This window comes from Ambystoma mexicanum, chromosome 1q (assembly GCF_040938575.1).
Source record: "Ambystoma mexicanum isolate Mex_15411 chromosome 1q, UKY_AmexF1_1, whole genome shotgun sequence".
NCBI lineage: Eukaryota > Metazoa > Chordata > Amphibia > Caudata > Ambystomatidae > Ambystoma > Ambystoma mexicanum.
The window spans coordinates 1,254,242,154-1,254,259,458 of NC_090922.1; the positions used below are offsets into that span (position 1 = coordinate 1,254,242,154).

General features: G+C 54.7%; 6 non-coding genes across 6 annotated transcripts; all 6 read left to right on the forward strand.

The window, feature by feature from the left end:
- Positions 1 to 684: 684 nt before the first annotated feature.
- LOC138563646 (5S ribosomal RNA) lies at positions 685 to 803 on the forward strand. The gene has a single exon (XR_011299622.1). It is a non-coding gene; the product is annotated as a 5S ribosomal RNA (ribosomal RNA).
- Positions 804 to 3,447: 2,644 nt separating this feature from the next.
- Positions 3,448 to 3,566, forward strand: LOC138563658 (5S ribosomal RNA). The gene has a single exon (XR_011299633.1). It is a non-coding gene; the product is annotated as a 5S ribosomal RNA (ribosomal RNA).
- A 2,754-nt stretch (positions 3,567 to 6,320) lies between these two features.
- On the forward strand, positions 6,321 to 6,439 carry LOC138563673 (5S ribosomal RNA). The gene has a single exon (XR_011299648.1). It is a non-coding gene; the product is annotated as a 5S ribosomal RNA (ribosomal RNA).
- Positions 6,440 to 9,085: 2,646 nt separating this feature from the next.
- LOC138563685 (5S ribosomal RNA) lies at positions 9,086 to 9,204 on the forward strand. Its single transcript, XR_011299660.1, has one exon. It is a non-coding gene; the product is annotated as a 5S ribosomal RNA (ribosomal RNA).
- Positions 9,205 to 12,148: 2,944 nt separating this feature from the next.
- Positions 12,149 to 12,267, forward strand: LOC138563697 (5S ribosomal RNA). Its single transcript, XR_011299672.1, has one exon. It is a non-coding gene; the product is annotated as a 5S ribosomal RNA (ribosomal RNA).
- A 2,739-nt stretch (positions 12,268 to 15,006) lies between these two features.
- LOC138563709 (5S ribosomal RNA) lies at positions 15,007 to 15,125 on the forward strand. The gene has a single exon (XR_011299684.1). It is a non-coding gene; the product is annotated as a 5S ribosomal RNA (ribosomal RNA).
- The last annotated feature ends 2,180 nt before the right edge of the window (positions 15,126 to 17,305 follow it).

Consider the following 17,305-nt stretch of genomic DNA (forward strand, 5'->3'; position numbering starts at 1 on the left):
GTTCCCTGCATGGGCTGGGCTGGGCTGGGGGCCTCGGTTGCTGTTACTGGGCCTGCTTCTTTCCTGCACTCGTAGACCACCAGCAGAGAAGGTAAGGAAGGGCCTTAACCCACGTCGACCTCTGCCTTCCAAAGAGTCGAGGAGACCCCAGCAGGAAAATTGTGTGTGTGTGTGTGTGTTTATTTCTTTCTTTTAGAGATTTATTTTTATTTTTGTAAGGAACTGACGCTTGGTAGAGTGAGTGCTAGTGTGGCTTGAGCTGAATTTACAGGCAGTTTCTTTGCAAACATGAATAGGCAAGCGGGTATTTCAAAAGTGGGTGCATGGAGCTGCTTGTTGCTTTTCCAAGCCGGCAGCTGTGGCTCCTGAGCTTGAGGCAAAAAAAGAGCAGCAGCACACTGCAGAGGACAGCGTTCAGCATTGCAAGAGGGGTGTGGACTTCAGAGCCGACACAGCACAAGAGGCTCGGAATCGGCTGACTCTTAGAGCAGAAACACACTGCCGAGGACAGCGTTCAGCATTGCAAGAGGGGTGTGGACGTCAGAGCCGACACAGCACAAGAGGCTCGGAATCGGCACACTCTTAGAGCAGAAACACACTGCCGAGGACAGCGTTCAGCATTGCAAGAGGGGGGTGGATGCCGAGCTGACACAGCACAAGAGGCTCGGAATCGGCGCAGTCCTCGCCTACGGCCATACCACCCTGAATGCGCCCGATCTCGTCCGATCTCGGAAGCTAAGCAGGGTCGGGCCTGGTTAGTACTTGGATGGGAGACCGCCTGGGAATACCAGGTGCTGTAGGCATTTTGCTACTCTGTCCCCGATAGGTGGCGTTCGTCTTCTCCGCCTTGAGCTATCATTTTCCTCCATTCTCCTTTTAATTTTAACAAACACAGCGCGTGAAAAAGGCAAAGGGGCAGCCAGCAGCCCTTGCTCCAATACAGACCCCCGTCAGTAGCGAACACGTTTTCGCCAAACTAACTTGGAGCAGCACACTCCAGCAGCGGGAGGCTGAATCGACGGCAGCTTGTCGGCTCGGATGGAGCAAAAAAGAGCAGCTCGTGTCCCTGCCAAAGCTCCTTCAGCGTCTTTCTGTTTTCTCTCGAGTGGGCCCTTTCCCTGCCATTGAAACGTGGACACGCAAGGCCCCCTACAGCTAGTGGAGGGAAGTGGATGGGTCTCATCTGCATATGTGGGGTCTAGAGGTAGAGTGCACCTTGGGAGACAGGGGGACACTTGGAGCGGGAACTGCTCACGGGGGGAGAGGGGCCTTCAAGAGGCAGGAAGGGAGGCCACATCATGCCTCTCGTCTCCATAGCCAGGCCTCTGGATGGGGAAGAAGTGGCGGTCACCCTAAGCTTCCTAGAAGTCCCAGCTGGGCCCCATGCTACCTAATAATCTCGCCTGATCGAGCCTGATCGAGCGCTGGTCGAGCCTTCAGCCTAGGGGCCCAGGAGCCCAGGAGCCCAGGGTCTGGCCTCGGTCCTTCCCATGTGCAGGGAGTCGGCCTTCAGCTGATGCCTGACCTGGGCAGGGCTGGGCTGGGCTGGGCTGGGCTGGGCTGGGGGCCTCAGCTGCTGTTCCTGGGCTTGCTTCTTTCCTGGACGTGTAGGCCACCCGCCGGAGAAGGTGAGGCCCTCAGCTGACATTGCCCTCCGCCTTCCCGACGCTTGGGTGAGTGCTAGTGTGGTTTGATCTGAATTTACGGGCGGCTTCTTTGCAAACGTTTGCCAAACCAACTTGGAGCACCAATGGGGTAGAGAATCAGCCTTCAGCTGATGCCTGCCTGCGCTGTGCTGGGTTGGGGGCCTCAGTTGCTGTTACTGGGCCTGCTTCTTTCCTGCACTTGTAGGCCACCAGCCGGAGAAGGTAAGGGCTGCAACCAACATCGCCCTCTGCCTTCCAAGGGGTCGAGGAGACTGGAGCAGGAAAATTGGGTGTGTGTTTATTTCTTATTTTTTAGAGGTGCTTTTTTTTCCTTTTTATAAGGAACCGACGCTTGGGTGAGTGCTAGTGTGGCTTGAGCTGAATTTACAGGCAGCTTCTTTGCAAACATTTGCCAAACCAACTTGGAGCAGCACTGGGTTAGAGAGTCAGCCTTCAGGTGTTCCCTGCATGGGCTAGGCTGGGCTGGGGGCCTCAGTTGCTGTTACTGGGCCTGCTTCTTTCCTGAACTTGTAGGCCACCAGCCGGAGAAGGTAAGGGCCTCAACCAACATCGCCCTTTGCCTTCCAAGGAGTCGAGGAGACCGGAGCAGGAAAATTGTGTGTGTGTTTATTTCTTATTTTTTAGAGGTGCTTTTTTCCCCCTTTTTATAAGGAACCGACGCTTGGGTGAGTGCTAGTGTGGTTTGATCTGAATTTACGGGCGGCTTCTTTGCAAACGTTTGCCAAACCAACTTGGAGCACCACTGGGTTAGAGAATCAGCCTTCAGCTGATGCCTGCCTGGGCTGTGCTGGGTTGGGGGCCTCAGTTGCTGTTACTGGGCCTGCTTCTTTCCTGCACTTGTAGGCCACCAGCCGGAGAAGGTAAGGGCCGCAACCAACATCGCCCTCTGCCTTCCAAGGAGTCGAGGAGACCGGAGCAGGAAAATTGTGTGTGTGTTTATTTCTTATTTTTTAGAGGTGCTTTTTTTCCTTTTTATAAGGACCCGACGCTTGGGTGAGTGCTAGTGTGGCTTGAGCTGAATTTACAGGCAGCTTCTTTGCAAACTTTTGCCAAACCAACTTGGAGCAGCACTGGGTTAGAGAGTCAGCCTTCAGGTGTTCCCTGCATGGGCTGGGCTGGGCTGGGGGCCTCGGTTGCTGTTACTGGGCCTGCTTCTTTCCTGCACTCGTAGACCACCAGCAGAGAAGGTAAGGAAGGGCCTTAACCCACGTCGACCTCTGCCTTCCAAAGAGTCGAGGAGACCCCAGCAGGAAAATTGTGTGTGTGTGTGTGTGTTTATTTCTTTCTTTTAGAGATTTATTTTTATTTTTGTAAGGAACTGACGCTTGGTAGAGTGAGTGCTAGTGTGGCTTGAGCTGAATTTACAGGCAGTTTCTTTGCAAACATGAATAGGCAAGCGGGTATTTCAAAAGTGGGTGCATGAAGCTGCTCGTTGCTTTTCCAAGCCGGCAGCTGTGGCTCCTGAGCTTGAGGCAAAAAAAGAGCAGCAGCACACTGCAGAGGACAGCGTTCAGCATTGCAAGAGGGGTGTGGACGTCAGAGCCGACACAGCACAAGAGGCTCGGAATCGGCTGACTCTTAGTGCAGAAACACACTGCCGAGGACAGCGTTCAGCATTGCAAGAGGGGTGGGGACGTCAGAGCCGACACAGCACAAGAGGCTCGGAATCGGCACACTCTTAGAGCAGAAACACACTGCCGAGGACAGCGTTCAGCATTGCAAGAGGGGGGTGGATGCCGAGCTGACACAGCACAAGAGGCTCGGAATCGGCGCACTCCTCGCCTACGGCCATACCACCCTGAATGCGCCCGATCTCGTCCGATCTCGGAAGCTAAGCAGGGTCGGGCCTGGTTAGTACTTGGATGGGAGACCGCCTGGGAATACCAGGTGCTGTAGGCATTTTGCTACTCTGTCCCCGATAGGTGGCGTTCGTCTTCTCCGCCTTGAGCTATCATTTTCCTCCATTCTCCTTTTAATTTTAACAAACACAGCGCGTGAAAAAGGCAAAGGGGCAGCCAGCAGCCCTTGCTCCAATACAGACCCCCGTCAGTAGCGAACACGTTTTCGCCAAACTAACTTGGAGCAGCACACTCCAGCAGCGGGAGGCTGAATCGACGGCAGCTTGTCGGCTCGGATGGAGCAAAAAAGAGCAGCTCGTGTCCCTGCCAAAGCTCCTTCAGCGTCTTTCTGTTTTCTCTCGAGTGGGCCCTTTCCCTGCCATTGAAACGTGGACACGCAAGGCCCCCTACAGCTAGTGGAGGGAAGTGGATGGGTCTCATCTGCATATGTGGGGTCTAGAGGTAGAGTGCACCTTGGGAGACAGGGGGACACTTGGAGCGGGAACTGCTCACGGGGGGAGAGGGGCCTTCAAGAGGCAGGAAGGGAGGCCACATCATGCCTCTCGTCTCCATAGCCAGGCCTCTGGATGGGGAAGAAGTGGCGGTCACCCTAAGCTTCCTAGAAGTCCCAGCTGGGCCCCATGCTACCTAATAATCTCGCCTGATCGAGCCTAATCGAGCGCTGGTCGAGCCGAGGCGAGCCTTCAGCCTAGGGGCCCAGGAGCCCAGGAGCCCAGGGTCTGGCCTCGGTCCTTCCCATGTGCAGGGAGTCGGCCTTCAGCTGATGCCTGACCTGGGCAGGGCTGGGCTGGGCTGGGCTGGGCTGGGCTGGGGGCCTCAGCTGCTGTTCCTGGGCTTGCTTCTTTCCTGGACGTGTAGGCCACCCGCCGGAGAAGGTGAGGCCCTCAGCTGACATTGCCCTCCGCCTTCCCGACGCTTGGGTGAGTGCTAGTGTGGTTTGATCTGAATTTACGGGCGGCTTCTTTGCAAACGTTTGCCAAACCAACTTGGAGCACCAATGGGGTAGAGAATCAGCCTTCAGCTGATGCCTGCCTGCGCTGTGCTGGGTTGGGGGCCTCAGTTGCTGTTACTGGGCCTGCTTCTTTCCTGCACTTGTAGGCCACCAGCCGGAGAAGGTAAGGGCTGCAACCAACATCGCCCTCTGCCTTCCAAGGGGTCGAGGAGACTGGAGCAGGAAAATTGGGTGTGTGTTTATTTCTTATTTTTTAGAGGTGCTTTTTTTTCCTTTTTATAAGGAACCGACGCTTGGGTGAGTGCTAGTGTGGCTTGAGCTGAATTTACAGGCAGCTTCTTTGCAAACATTTGCCAAACCAACTTGGAGCAGCACTGGGTTAGAGAGTCAGCCTTCAGGTGTTCCCTGCATGGGCTAGGCTGGGCTGGGGGCCTCAGTTGCTGTTACTGGGCCTGCTTCTTTCCTGAACTTGTAGGCCACCAGCCGGAGAAGGTAAGGGCCTCAACCAACATCGCCCTTTGCCTTCCAAGGAGTCGAGGAGACCGGAGCAGGAAAATTGTGTGTGTGTTTATTTCTTATTTTTTAGAGGTGCTTTTTTCCCCCTTTTTATAAGGAACCGACGCTTGGGTGAGTGCTAGTGTGGTTTGATCTGAATTTACGGGCGGCTTCTTTGCAAACGTTTGCCAAACCAACTTGGAGCACCACTGGGTTAGAGAATCAGCCTTCAGCTGATGCCTGCCTGGGCTGTGCTGGGTTGGGGGCCTCAGTTGCTGTTACTGGGCCTGCTTCTTTCCTGCACTTGTAGGCCACCAGCCGGAGAAGGTAAGGGCCGCAACCAACATCGCCCTCTGCCTTCCAAGGAGTCGAGGAGACCGGAGCAGGAAAATTGTGTGTGTGTTTATTTCTTATTTTTTAGAGGTGCTTTTTTTCCTTTTTATAAGGACCCGACGCTTGGGTGAGTGCTAGTGTGGCTTGAGCTGAATTTACAGGCAGCTTCTTTGCAAACTTTTGCCAAACCAACTTGGAGCAGCACTGGGTTAGAGAGTCAGCCTTCAGGTGTTCCCTGCATGGGCTGGGCTGGGCTGGGGGCCTCGGTTGCTGTTACTGGGCCTGCTTCTTTCCTGCACTCGTAGACCACCAGCAGAGAAGGTAAGGAAGGGCCTTAACCCACGTCGACCTCTGCCTTCCAAAGAGTCGAGGAGACCCCAGCAGGAAAATTGTGTGTGTGTGTGTGTGTTTATTTCTTTCTTTTAGAGATTTATTTTTATTTTTGTAAGGAACTGACGCTTGGTAGAGTGAGTGCTAGTGTGGCTTGAGCTGAATTTACAGGCAGTTTCTTTGCAAACATGAATAGGCAAGCGGGTATTTCAAAAGTGGGTGCATGGAGCTGCTCGTTGCTTTTCCAAGCCGGCAGCTGTGGCTCCTGAGCTTGAGGCAAAAAAAGAGCAGCAGCACACTGCAGAGGACAGCGTTCAGCATTGCAAGAGGGGTGTGGACTTCAGAGCCGACACAGCACAAGAGGCTCGGAATCGGCTGACTCTTAGAGCAGAAACACACTGCCGAGGACAGCGTTCAGCATTGCAAGAGGGGTGTGGACGTCAGAGCCGACACAGCACAAGAGGCTCGGAATCGGCTGACTCTTAGTGCAGAAACACACTGCCGAGGACAGCGTTCAGCATTGCAAGAGGGGTGGGGACGTCAGAGCCGACACAGCACAAGAGGCTCGGAATCGGCACACTCTTAGAGCAGAAACACACTGCCGAGGACAGCGTTCAGCATTGCAAGAGGGGGGTGGATGCCGAGCTGACACAGCACAAGAGGCTCGGAATCGGCGCACTCCTCGCCTACGGCCATACCACCCTGAATGCGCCCGATCTCGTCCGATCTCGGAAGCTAAGCAGGGTCGGGCCTGGTTAGTACTTGGATGGGAGACCGCCTGGGAATACCAGGTGCTGTAGGCATTTTGCTACTCTGTCCCCGATAGGTGGCGTTCGTCTTCTCCGCCTTGAGCTATCATTTTCCTCCATTCTCCTTTTAATTTTAACAAACACAGCGCGTGAAAAAGGCAAAGGGGCAGCCAGCAGCCCTTGCTCCAATACAGACCCCCGTCAGTAGCGAACACGTTTTCGCCAAACTAACTTGGAGCAGCACACTCCAGCAGCGGGAGGCTGAATCGACGGCAGCTTGTCGGCTCGGATGGAGCAAAAAAGAGCAGCTCGTGTCCCTGCCAAAGCTCCTTCAGCGTCTTTCTGTTTTCTCTCGAGTGGGCCCTTTCCCTGCCATTGAAACGTGGACACGCAAGGCCCCCTACAGCTAGTGGAGGGAAGTGGATGGGTCTCATCTGCATATGTGGGGTCTAGAGGTAGAGTGCACCTTGGGAGACAGGGGGACACTTGGAGCGGGAACTGCTCACGGGGGGAGAGGGGCCTTCAAGAGGCAGGAAGGGAGGCCACATCATGCCTCTCGTCTCCATAGCCAGGCCTCTGGATGGGGAAGAAGTGGCGGTCACCCTAAGCTTCCTAGAAGTCCCAGCTGGGCCCCATGCTACCTAATAATCTCGCCTGATCGAGCCTGATCGAGCGCTGGTCGAGCCGAGGCGAGCCTTCAGCCTAGGGGCCCAGGAGCCCAGGGTCTGGCCTCGGTCCTTCCCATGTGCAGGGAGTCGGCCTTCAGCTGATGCCTGACCTGGGCAGGGCTGGGCTGGGCTGGGCTGGGCTGGGCTGGGGGCCTCAGCTGCTGTTCCTGGGCTTGCTTCTTTCCTGGACGTGTAGGCCACCCGCCGGAGAAGGTGAGGCCCTCAGCTGACATTGCCCTCCGCCTTCCCGACGCTTGGGTGAGTGCTAGTGTGGTTTGATCTGAATTTACGGGCGGCTTCTTTGCAAACGTTTGCCAAACCAACTTGGAGCACCAATGGGGTAGAGAATCAGCCTTCAGCTGATGCCTGCCTGCGCTGTGCTGGGTTGGGGGCCTCAGTTGCTGTTACTGGGCCTGCTTCTTTCCTGCACTTGTAGGCCACCAGCCGGAGAAGGTAAGGGCTGCAACCAACATCGCCCTCTGCCTTCCAAGGGGTCGAGGAGACTGGAGCAGGAAAATTGGGTGTGTGTTTATTTCTTATTTTTTAGAGGTGCTTTTTTTTCCTTTTTATAAGGAACCGACGCTTGGGTGAGTGCTAGTGTGGCTTGAGCTGAATTTACAGGCAGCTTCTTTGCAAACATTTGCCAAACCAACTTGGAGCAGCACTGGGTTAGAGAGTCAGCCTTCAGGTGTTCCCTGCATGGGCTAGGCTGGGCTGGGGGCCTCAGTTGCTGTTACTGGGCCTGCTTCTTTCCTGAACTTGTAGGCCACCAGCCGGAGAAGGTAAGGGCCTCAACCAACATCGCCCTTTGCCTTCCAAGGAGTCGAGGAGACCGGAGCAGGAAAATTGTGTGTGTGTTTATTTCTTATTTTTTAGAGGTGCTTTTTTCCCCCTTTTTATAAGGAACCGACGCTTGGGTGAGTGCTAGTGTGGTTTGATCTGAATTTACGGGCGGCTTCTTTGCAAACGTTTGCCAAACCAACTTGGAGCACCACTGGGTTAGAGAATCAGCCTTCAGCTGATGCCTGCCTGGGCTGTGCTGGGTTGGGGGCCTCAGTTGCTGTTACTGGGCCTGCTTCTTTCCTGCACTTGTAGGCCACCAGCCGGAGAAGGTAAGGGCCGCAACCAACATCGCCCTCTGCCTTCCAAGGAGTCGAGGAGACCGGAGCAGGAAAATTGTGTGTGTGTTTATTTCTTATTTTTTAGAGGTGCTTTTTTTCCTTTTTATAAGGACCCGACGCTTGGGTGAGTGCTAGTGTGGCTTGAGCTGAATTTACAGGCAGCTTCTTTGCAAACTTTTGCCAAACCAACTTGGAGCAGCACTGGGTTAGAGAGTCAGCCTTCAGGTGTTCCCTGCATGGGCTGGGCTGGGCTGGGGGCCTCGGTTGCTGTTACTGGGCCTGCTTCTTTCCTGCACTCGTAGACCACCAGCAGAGAAGGTAAGGAAGGGCCTTAACCCACGTCGACCTCTGCCTTCCAAAGAGTCGAGGAGACCCCAGCAGGAAAATTGTGTGTGTGTGTGTGTGTTTATTTCTTTCTTTTAGAGATTTATTTTTATTTTTGTAAGGAACTGACGCTTGGTAGAGTGAGTGCTAGTGTGGCTTGAGCTGAATTTACAGGCAGTTTCTTTGCAAACATGAATAGGCAAGCGGGTATTTCAAAAGTGGGTGCATGGAGCTGCTTGTTGCTTTTCCAAGCCGGCAGCTGTGGCTCCTGAGCTTGAGGCAAAAAAAGAGCAGCAGCACACTGCAGAGGACAGCGTTCAGCATTGCAAGAGGGGTGTGGACTTCAGAGCCGACACAGCACAAGAGGCTCGGAATCGGCTGACTCTTAGAGCAGAAACACACTGCCGAGGACAGCGTTCAGCATTGCAAGAGGGGTGTGGACGTCAGAGCCGACACAGCACAAGAGGCTCGGAATCGGCACACTCTTAGAGCAGAAACACACTGCCGAGGACAGCGTTCAGCATTGCAAGAGGGGGGTGGATGCCGAGCTGACACAGCACAAGAGGCTCGGAATCGGCGCAGTCCTCGCCTACGGCCATACCACCCTGAATGCGCCCGATCTCGTCCGATCTCGGAAGCTAAGCAGGGTCGGGCCTGGTTAGTACTTGGATGGGAGACCGCCTGGGAATACCAGGTGCTGTAGGCATTTTGCTACTCTGTCCCCGATAGGTGGCGTTCGTCTTCTCCGCCTTGAGCTATCATTTTCCTCCATTCTCCTTTTAATTTTAACAAACACAGCGCGTGAAAAAGGCAAAGGGGCAGCCAGCAGCCCTTGCTCCAATACAGACCCCCGTCAGTAGCGAACACGTTTTCGCCAAACTAACTTGGAGCAGCACACTCCAGCAGCGGGAGGCTGAATCGACGGCAGCTTGTCGGCTCGGATGGAGCAAAAAAGAGCAGCTCGTGTCCCTGCCAAAGCTCCTTCAGCGTCTTTCTGTTTTCTCTCGAGTGGGCCCTTTCCCTGCCATTGAAACGTGGACACGCAAGGCCCCCTACAGCTAGTGGAGGGAAGTGGATGGGTCTCATCTGCATATGTGGGGTCTAGAGGTAGAGTGCACCTTGGGAGACAGGGGGACACTTGGAGCGGGAACTGCTCACGGGGGGAGAGGGGCCTTCAAGAGGCAGGAAGGGAGGCCACATCATGCCTCTCGTCTCCATAGCCAGGCCTCTGGATGGGGAAGAAGTGGCGGTCACCCTAAGCTTCCTAGAAGTCCCAGCTGGGCCCCATGCTACCTAATAATCTCGCCTGATCGAGCCTGATCGAGCGCTGGTCGAGCCTTCAGCCTAGGGGCCCAGGAGCCCAGGAGCCCAGGGTCTGGCCTCGGTCCTTCCCATGTGCAGGGAGTCGGCCTTCAGCTGATGCCTGACCTGGGCAGGGCTGGGCTGGGCTGGGCTGGGCTGGGCTGGGGGCCTCAGCTGCTGTTCCTGGGCTTGCTTCTTTCCTGGACGTGTAGGCCACCCGCCGGAGAAGGTGAGGCCCTCAGCTGACATTGCCCTCCGCCTTCCCGACGCTTGGGTGAGTGCTAGTGTGGTTTGATCTGAATTTACGGGCGGCTTCTTTGCAAACGTTTGCCAAACCAACTTGGAGCACCAATGGGGTAGAGAATCAGCCTTCAGCTGATGCCTGCCTGCGCTGTGCTGGGTTGGGGGCCTCAGTTGCTGTTACTGGGCCTGCTTCTTTCCTGCACTTGTAGGCCACCAGCCGGAGAAGGTAAGGGCTGCAACCAACATCGCCCTCTGCCTTCCAAGGGGTCGAGGAGACTGGAGCAGGAAAATTGGGTGTGTGTTTATTTCTTATTTTTTAGAGGTGCTTTTTTTTCCTTTTTATAAGGAACCGACGCTTGGGTGAGTGCTAGTGTGGCTTGAGCTGAATTTACAGGCAGCTTCTTTGCAAACATTTGCCAAACCAACTTGGAGCAGCACTGGGTTAGAGAGTCAGCCTTCAGGTGTTCCCTGCATGGGCTAGGCTGGGCTGGGGGCCTCAGTTGCTGTTACTGGGCCTGCTTCTTTCCTGAACTTGTAGGCCACCAGCCGGAGAAGGTAAGGGCCTCAACCAACATCGCCCTTTGCCTTCCAAGGAGTCGAGGAGACCGGAGCAGGAAAATTGTGTGTGTGTTTATTTCTTATTTTTTAGAGGTGCTTTTTTCCCCCTTTTTATAAGGAACCGACGCTTGGGTGAGTGCTAGTGTGGTTTGATCTGAATTTACGGGCGGCTTCTTTGCAAACGTTTGCCAAACCAACTTGGAGCACCACTGGGTTAGAGAATCAGCCTTCAGCTGATGCCTGCCTGGGCTGTGCTGGGTTGGGGGCCTCAGTTGCTGTTACTGGGCCTGCTTCTTTCCTGCACTTGTAGGCCACCAGCCGGAGAAGGTAAGGGCCGCAACCAACATCGCCCTCTGCCTTCCAAGGAGTCGAGGAGACCGGAGCAGGAAAATTGTGTGTGTGTTTATTTCTTATTTTTTAGAGGTGCTTTTTTTCCTTTTTATAAGGACCCGACGCTTGGGTGAGTGCTAGTGTGGCTTGAGCTGAATTTACAGGCAGCTTCTTTGCAAACTTTTGCCAAACCAACTTGGAGCAGCACTGGGTTAGAGAGTCAGCCTTCAGGTGTTCCCTGCATGGGCTGGGCTGGGCTGGGGGCCTCGGTTGCTGTTACTGGGCCTGCTTCTTTCCTGCACTCGTAGACCACCAGCAGAGAAGGTAAGGAAGGGCCTTAACCCACGTCGACCTCTGCCTTCCAAAGAGTCGAGGAGACCCCAGCAGGAAAATTGTGTGTGTGTGTGTGTGTTTATTTCTTTCTTTTAGAGATTTATTTTTATTTTTGTAAGGAACTGACGCTTGGTAGAGTGAGTGCTAGTGTGGCTTGAGCTGAATTTACAGGCAGTTTCTTTGCAAACATGAATAGGCAAGCGGGTATTTCAAAAGTGGGTGCATGAAGCTGCTCGTTGCTTTTCCAAGCCGGCAGCTGTGGCTCCTGAGCTTGAGGCAAAAAAAGAGCAGCAGCACACTGCAGAGGACAGCGTTCAGCATTGCAAGAGGGGTGTGGACTTCAGAGCCGACACAGCACAAGAGGCTCGGAATCGGCTGACTCTTAGAGCAGAAACACACTGCCGAGGACAGCGTTCAGCATTGCAAGAGGGGTGTGGACGTCAGAGCCGACACAGCACAAGAGGCTCGGAATCGGCTGACTCTTAGTGCAGAAACACACTGCCGAGGACAGCGTTCAGCATTGCAAGAGGGGTGGGGACGTCACAGCCGACACAGCACAAGAGGCTCGGAATCGGCTGACTCTTAGTGCAGAAACACACTGCCGAGGACAGCGTTCAGCATTGCAAGAGGGGTGGGGACGTCACAGCCGACACAGCACAAGAGGCTCGGAATCGGCTGACTCTTAGTGCAGAAACACACTGCCGAGGACAGCGTTCAGCATTGCAAGAGGGGTGGGGACGTCAGAGCCGACACAGCACAAGAGGCTCGGAATCGGCACACTCTTAGAGCAGAAACACACTGCCGAGGACAGCGTTCAGCATTGCAAGAGGGGGGTGGATGCCGAGCTGACACAGCACAAGAGGCTCGGAATCGGCGCACTCCTCGCCTACGGCCATACCACCCTGAATGCGCCCGATCTCGTCCGATCTCGGAAGCTAAGCAGGGTCGGGCCTGGTTAGTACTTGGATGGGAGACCGCCTGGGAATACCAGGTGCTGTAGGCATTTTGCTACTCTGTCCCCGATAGGTGGCGTTCGTCTTCTCCGCCTTGAGCTATCATTTTCCTCCATTCTCCTTTTAATTTTAACAAACACAGCGCGTGAAAAAGGCAAAGGGGCAGCCAGCAGCCCTTGCTCCAATACAGACCCCCGTCAGTAGCGAACACGTTTTCGCCAAACTAACTTGGAGCAGCACACTCCAGCAGCGGGAGGCTGAATCGACGGCAGCTTGTCGGCTCGGATGGAGCAAAAAAGAGCAGCTCGTGTCCCTGCCAAAGCTCCTTCAGCGTCTTTCTGTTTTCTCTCGAGTGGGCCCTTTCCCTGCCATTGAAACGTGGACACGCAAGGCCCCCTACAGCTAGTGGAGGGAAGTGGATGGGTCTCATCTGCATATGTGGGGTCTAGAGGTAGAGTGCACCTTGGGAGACAGGGGGACACTTGGAGCGGGAACTGCTCACGGGGGGAGAGGGGCCTTCAAGAGGCAGGAAGGGAGGCCACATCATGCCTCTCGTCTCCATAGCCAGGCCTCTGGATGGGGAAGAAGTGGCGGTCACCCTAAGCTTCCTAGAAGTCCCAGCTGGGCCCCATGCTACCTAATAATCTCGCCTGATCGAGCCTGATCGAGCGCTGGTCGAGCCTTCAGCCTAGGGGCCCAGGAGCCCAGGAGCCCAGGGTCTGGCCTCGGTCCTTCCCATGTGCAGGGAGTCGGCCTTCAGCTGATGCCTGACCTGGGCAGGGCTGGGCTGGGCTGGGCTGGGCTGGGGGCCTCAGCTGCTGTTCCTGGGCTTGCTTCTTTCCTGGACGTGTAGGCCACCCGCCGGAGAAGGTGAGGCCCTCAGCTGACATTGCCCTCCGCCTTCCCGACGCTTGGGTGAGTGCTAGTGTGGTTTGATCTGAATTTACGGGCGGCTTCTTTGCAAACGTTTGCCAAACCAACTTGGAGCACCAATGGGGTAGAGAATCAGCCTTCAGCTGATGCCTGCCTGCGCTGTGCTGGGTTGGGGGCCTCAGTTGCTGTTACTGGGCCTGCTTCTTTCCTGCACTTGTAGGCCACCAGCCGGAGAAGGTAAGGGCTGCAACCAACATCGCCCTCTGCCTTCCAAGGGGTCGAGGAGACTGGAGCAGGAAAATTGGGTGTGTGTTTATTTCTTATTTTTTAGAGGTGCTTTTTTTTCCTTTTTATAAGGAACCGACGCTTGGGTGAGTGCTAGTGTGGCTTGAGCTGAATTTACAGGCAGCTTCTTTGCAAACATTTGCCAAACCAACTTGGAGCAGCACTGGGTTAGAGAGTCAGCCTTCAGGTGTTCCCTGCATGGGCTAGGCTGGGCTGGGGGCCTCAGTTGCTGTTACTGGGCCTGCTTCTTTCCTGAACTTGTAGGCCACCAGCCGGAGAAGGTAAGGGCCTCAACCAACATCGCCCTTTGCCTTCCAAGGAGTCGAGGAGACCGGAGCAGGAAAATTGTGTGTGTGTTTATTTCTTATTTTTTAGAGGTGCTTTTTTCCCCCTTTTTATAAGGAACCGACGCTTGGGTGAGTGCTAGTGTGGTTTGATCTGAATTTACGGGCGGCTTCTTTGCAAACGTTTGCCAAACCAACTTGGAGCACCACTGGGTTAGAGAATCAGCCTTCAGCTGATGCCTGCCTGGGCTGTGCTGGGTTGGGGGCCTCAGTTGCTGTTACTGGGCCTGCTTCTTTCCTGCACTTGTAGGCCACCAGCCGGAGAAGGTAAGGGCCGCAACCAACATCGCCCTCTGCCTTCCAAGGAGTCGAGGAGACCGGAGCAGGAAAATTGTGTGTGTGTTTATTTCTTATTTTTTAGAGGTGCTTTTTTTCCTTTTTATAAGGACCCGACGCTTGGGTGAGTGCTAGTGTGGCTTGAGCTGAATTTACAGGCAGCTTCTTTGCAAACTTTTGCCAAACCAACTTGGAGCAGCACTGGGTTAGAGAGTCAGCCTTCAGGTGTTCCCTGCATGGGCTGGGCTGGGCTGGGGGCCTCGGTTGCTGTTACTGGGCCTGCTTCTTTCCTGCACTCGTAGACCACCAGCAGAGAAGGTAAGGAAGGGCCTTAACCCACGTCGACCTCTGCCTTCCAAAGAGTCGAGGAGACCCCAGCAGGAAAATTGTGTGTGTGTGTGTGTGTTTATTTCTTTCTTTTAGAGATTTATTTTTATTTTTGTAAGGAACTGACGCTTGGTAGAGTGAGTGCTAGTGTGGCTTGAGCTGAATTTACAGGCAGTTTCTTTGCAAACATGAATAGGCAAGCGGGTATTTCAAAAGTGGGTGCATGGAGCTGCTCGTTGCTTTTCCAAGCCGGCAGCTGTGGCTCCTGAGCTTGAGGCAAAAAAAGAGCAGCAGCACACTGCAGAGGACAGCGTTCAGCATTGCAAGAGGGGTGTGGACTTCAGAGCCGACACAGCACAAGAGGCTCGGAATCGGCTGACTCTTAGAGCAGAAACACACTGCCGAGGACAGCGTTCAGCATTGCAAGAGGGGTGTGGACGTCAGAGCCGACACAGCACAAGAGGCTCGGAATCGGCTGACTCTTAGTGCAGAAACACACTGCCGAGGACAGCGTTCAGCATTGCAAGAGGGGTGGGGACGTCAGAGCCGACACAGCACAAGAGGCTCGGAATCGGCACACTCTTAGAGCAGAAACACACTGCCGAGGACAGCGTTCAGCATTGCAAGAGGGGGGTGGATGCCGAGCTGACACAGCACAAGAGGCTCGGAATCGGCGCACTCCTCGCCTACGGCCATACCACCCTGAATGCGCCCGATCTCGTCCGATCTCGGAAGCTAAGCAGGGTCGGGCCTGGTTAGTACTTGGATGGGAGACCGCCTGGGAATACCAGGTGCTGTAGGCATTTTGCTACTCTGTCCCCGATAGGTGGCGTTCGTCTTCTCCGCCTTGAGCTATCATTTTCCTCCATTCTCCTTTTAATTTTAACAAACACAGCGCGTGAAAAAGGCAAAGGGGCAGCCAGCAGCCCTTGCTCCAATACAGACCCCCGTCAGTAGCGAACACGTTTTCGCCAAACTAACTTGGAGCAGCACACTCCAGCAGCGGGAGGCTGAATCGACGGCAGCTTGTCGGCTCGGATGGAGCAAAAAAGAGCAGCTCGTGTCCCTGCCAAAGCTCCTTCAGCGTCTTTCTGTTTTCTCTCGAGTGGGCCCTTTCCCTGCCATTGAAACGTGGACACGCAAGGCCCCCTACAGCTAGTGGAGGGAAGTGGATGGGTCTCATCTGCATATGTGGGGTCTAGAGGTAGAGTGCACCTTGGGAGACAGGGGGACACTTGGAGCGGGAACTGCTCACGGGGGGAGAGGGGCCTTCAAGAGGCAGGAAGGGAGGCCACATCATGCCTCTCGTCTCCATAGCCAGGCCTCTGGATGGGGAAGAAGTGGCGGTCACCCTAAGCTTCCTAGAAGTCCCAGCTGGGCCCCATGCTACCTAATAATCTCGCCTGATCGAGCCTGATCGAGCGCTGGTCGAGCCTTCAGCCTAGGGGCCCAGGAGCCCAGGAGCCCAGGGTCTGGCCTCGGTCCTTCCCATGTGCAGGGAGTCGGCCTTCAGCTGATGCCTGACCTGGGCAGGGCTGGGCTGGGCTGGGCTGGGCTGGGCTGGGGGCCTCAGCTGCTGTTCCTGGGCTTGCTTCTTTCCTGGACGTGTAGGCCACCCGCCGGAGAAGGTGAGGCCCTCAGCTGACATTGCCCTCCGCCTTCCCGACGCTTGGGTGAGTGCTAGTGTGGTTTGATCTGAATTTACGGGCGGCTTCTTTGCAAACGTTTGCCAAACCAACTTGGAGCACCAATGGGGTAGAGAATCAGCCTTCAGCTGATGCCTGCCTGCGCTGTGCTGGGTTGGGGGCCTCAGTTGCTGTTACTGGGCCTGCTTCTTTCCTGCACTTGTAGGCCACCAGCCGGAGAAGGTAAGGGCTGCAACCAACATCGCCCTCTGCCTTCCAAGGGGTCGAGGAGACTGGAGCAGGAAAATTGGGTGTGTGTTTATTTCTTATTTTTTAGAGGTGCTTTTTTTTCCTTTTTATAAGGAACCGACGCTTGGGTGAGTGCTAGTGTGGCTTGAGCTGAATTTACAGGCAGCTTCTTTGCAAACATTTGCCAAACCAACTTGGAGCAGCACTGGGTTAGAGAGTCAGCCTTCAGGTGTTCCCTGCATGGGCTAGGCTGGGCTGGGGGCCTCAGTTGCTGTTACTGGGCCTGCTTCTTTCCTGAACTTGTAGGCCACCAGCCGGAGAAGGTAAGGGCCTCAACCAACATCGCCCTTTGCCTTCCAAGGAGTCGAGGAGACCGGAGCAGGAAAATTGTGTGTGTGTTTATTTCTTATTTTTTAGAGGTGCTTTTTTCCCCCTTTTTATAAGGAACCGACGCTTGGGTGAGTGCTAGTGTGGTTTGATCTGAATTTACGGGCGGCTTCTTTGCAAACGTTTGCCAAACCAACTTGGAGCACCACTGGGTTAGAGAATCAGCCTTCAGCTGATGCCTGCCTGGGCTGTGCTGGGTTGGGGGCCTCAGTTGCTGTTACTGGGCCTGCTTCTTTCCTGCACTTGTAGGCCACCAGCCGGAGAAGGTAAGGGCCGCAACCAACATCGCCCTCTGCCTTCCAAGGAGTCGAGGAGACCGGAGCAGGAAAATTGTGTGTGTGTTTATTTCTTATTTTTTAGAGGTGCTTTTTTTCCTTTTTATAAGGACCCGACGCTTGGGTGAGTGCTAGTGTGGCTTGAGCTGAATTTACAGGCAGCTTCTTTGCAAACTTTTGCCAAACCAACTTGGAGCAGCACTGGGTTAGAGAGTCAGCCTTCAGGTGTTCCCTGCATGGGCTGGGCTGGGCTGGGGGCCTCGGTTGCTGTTACTGGGCCTGCTTCTTTCCTGCACTCGTAGACCACCAGCAGAGAAGGTAAGGAAGGGCCTTAACCCACGTCGACCTCTGCCTTCCAAAGAGTCGAGGAGACCCCAGCAGGAAAATTGTGTGTGTGTGTGTGTGTTTATTTCTTTCTTTTAGAGATTTATTTTTATTTTTGTAAGG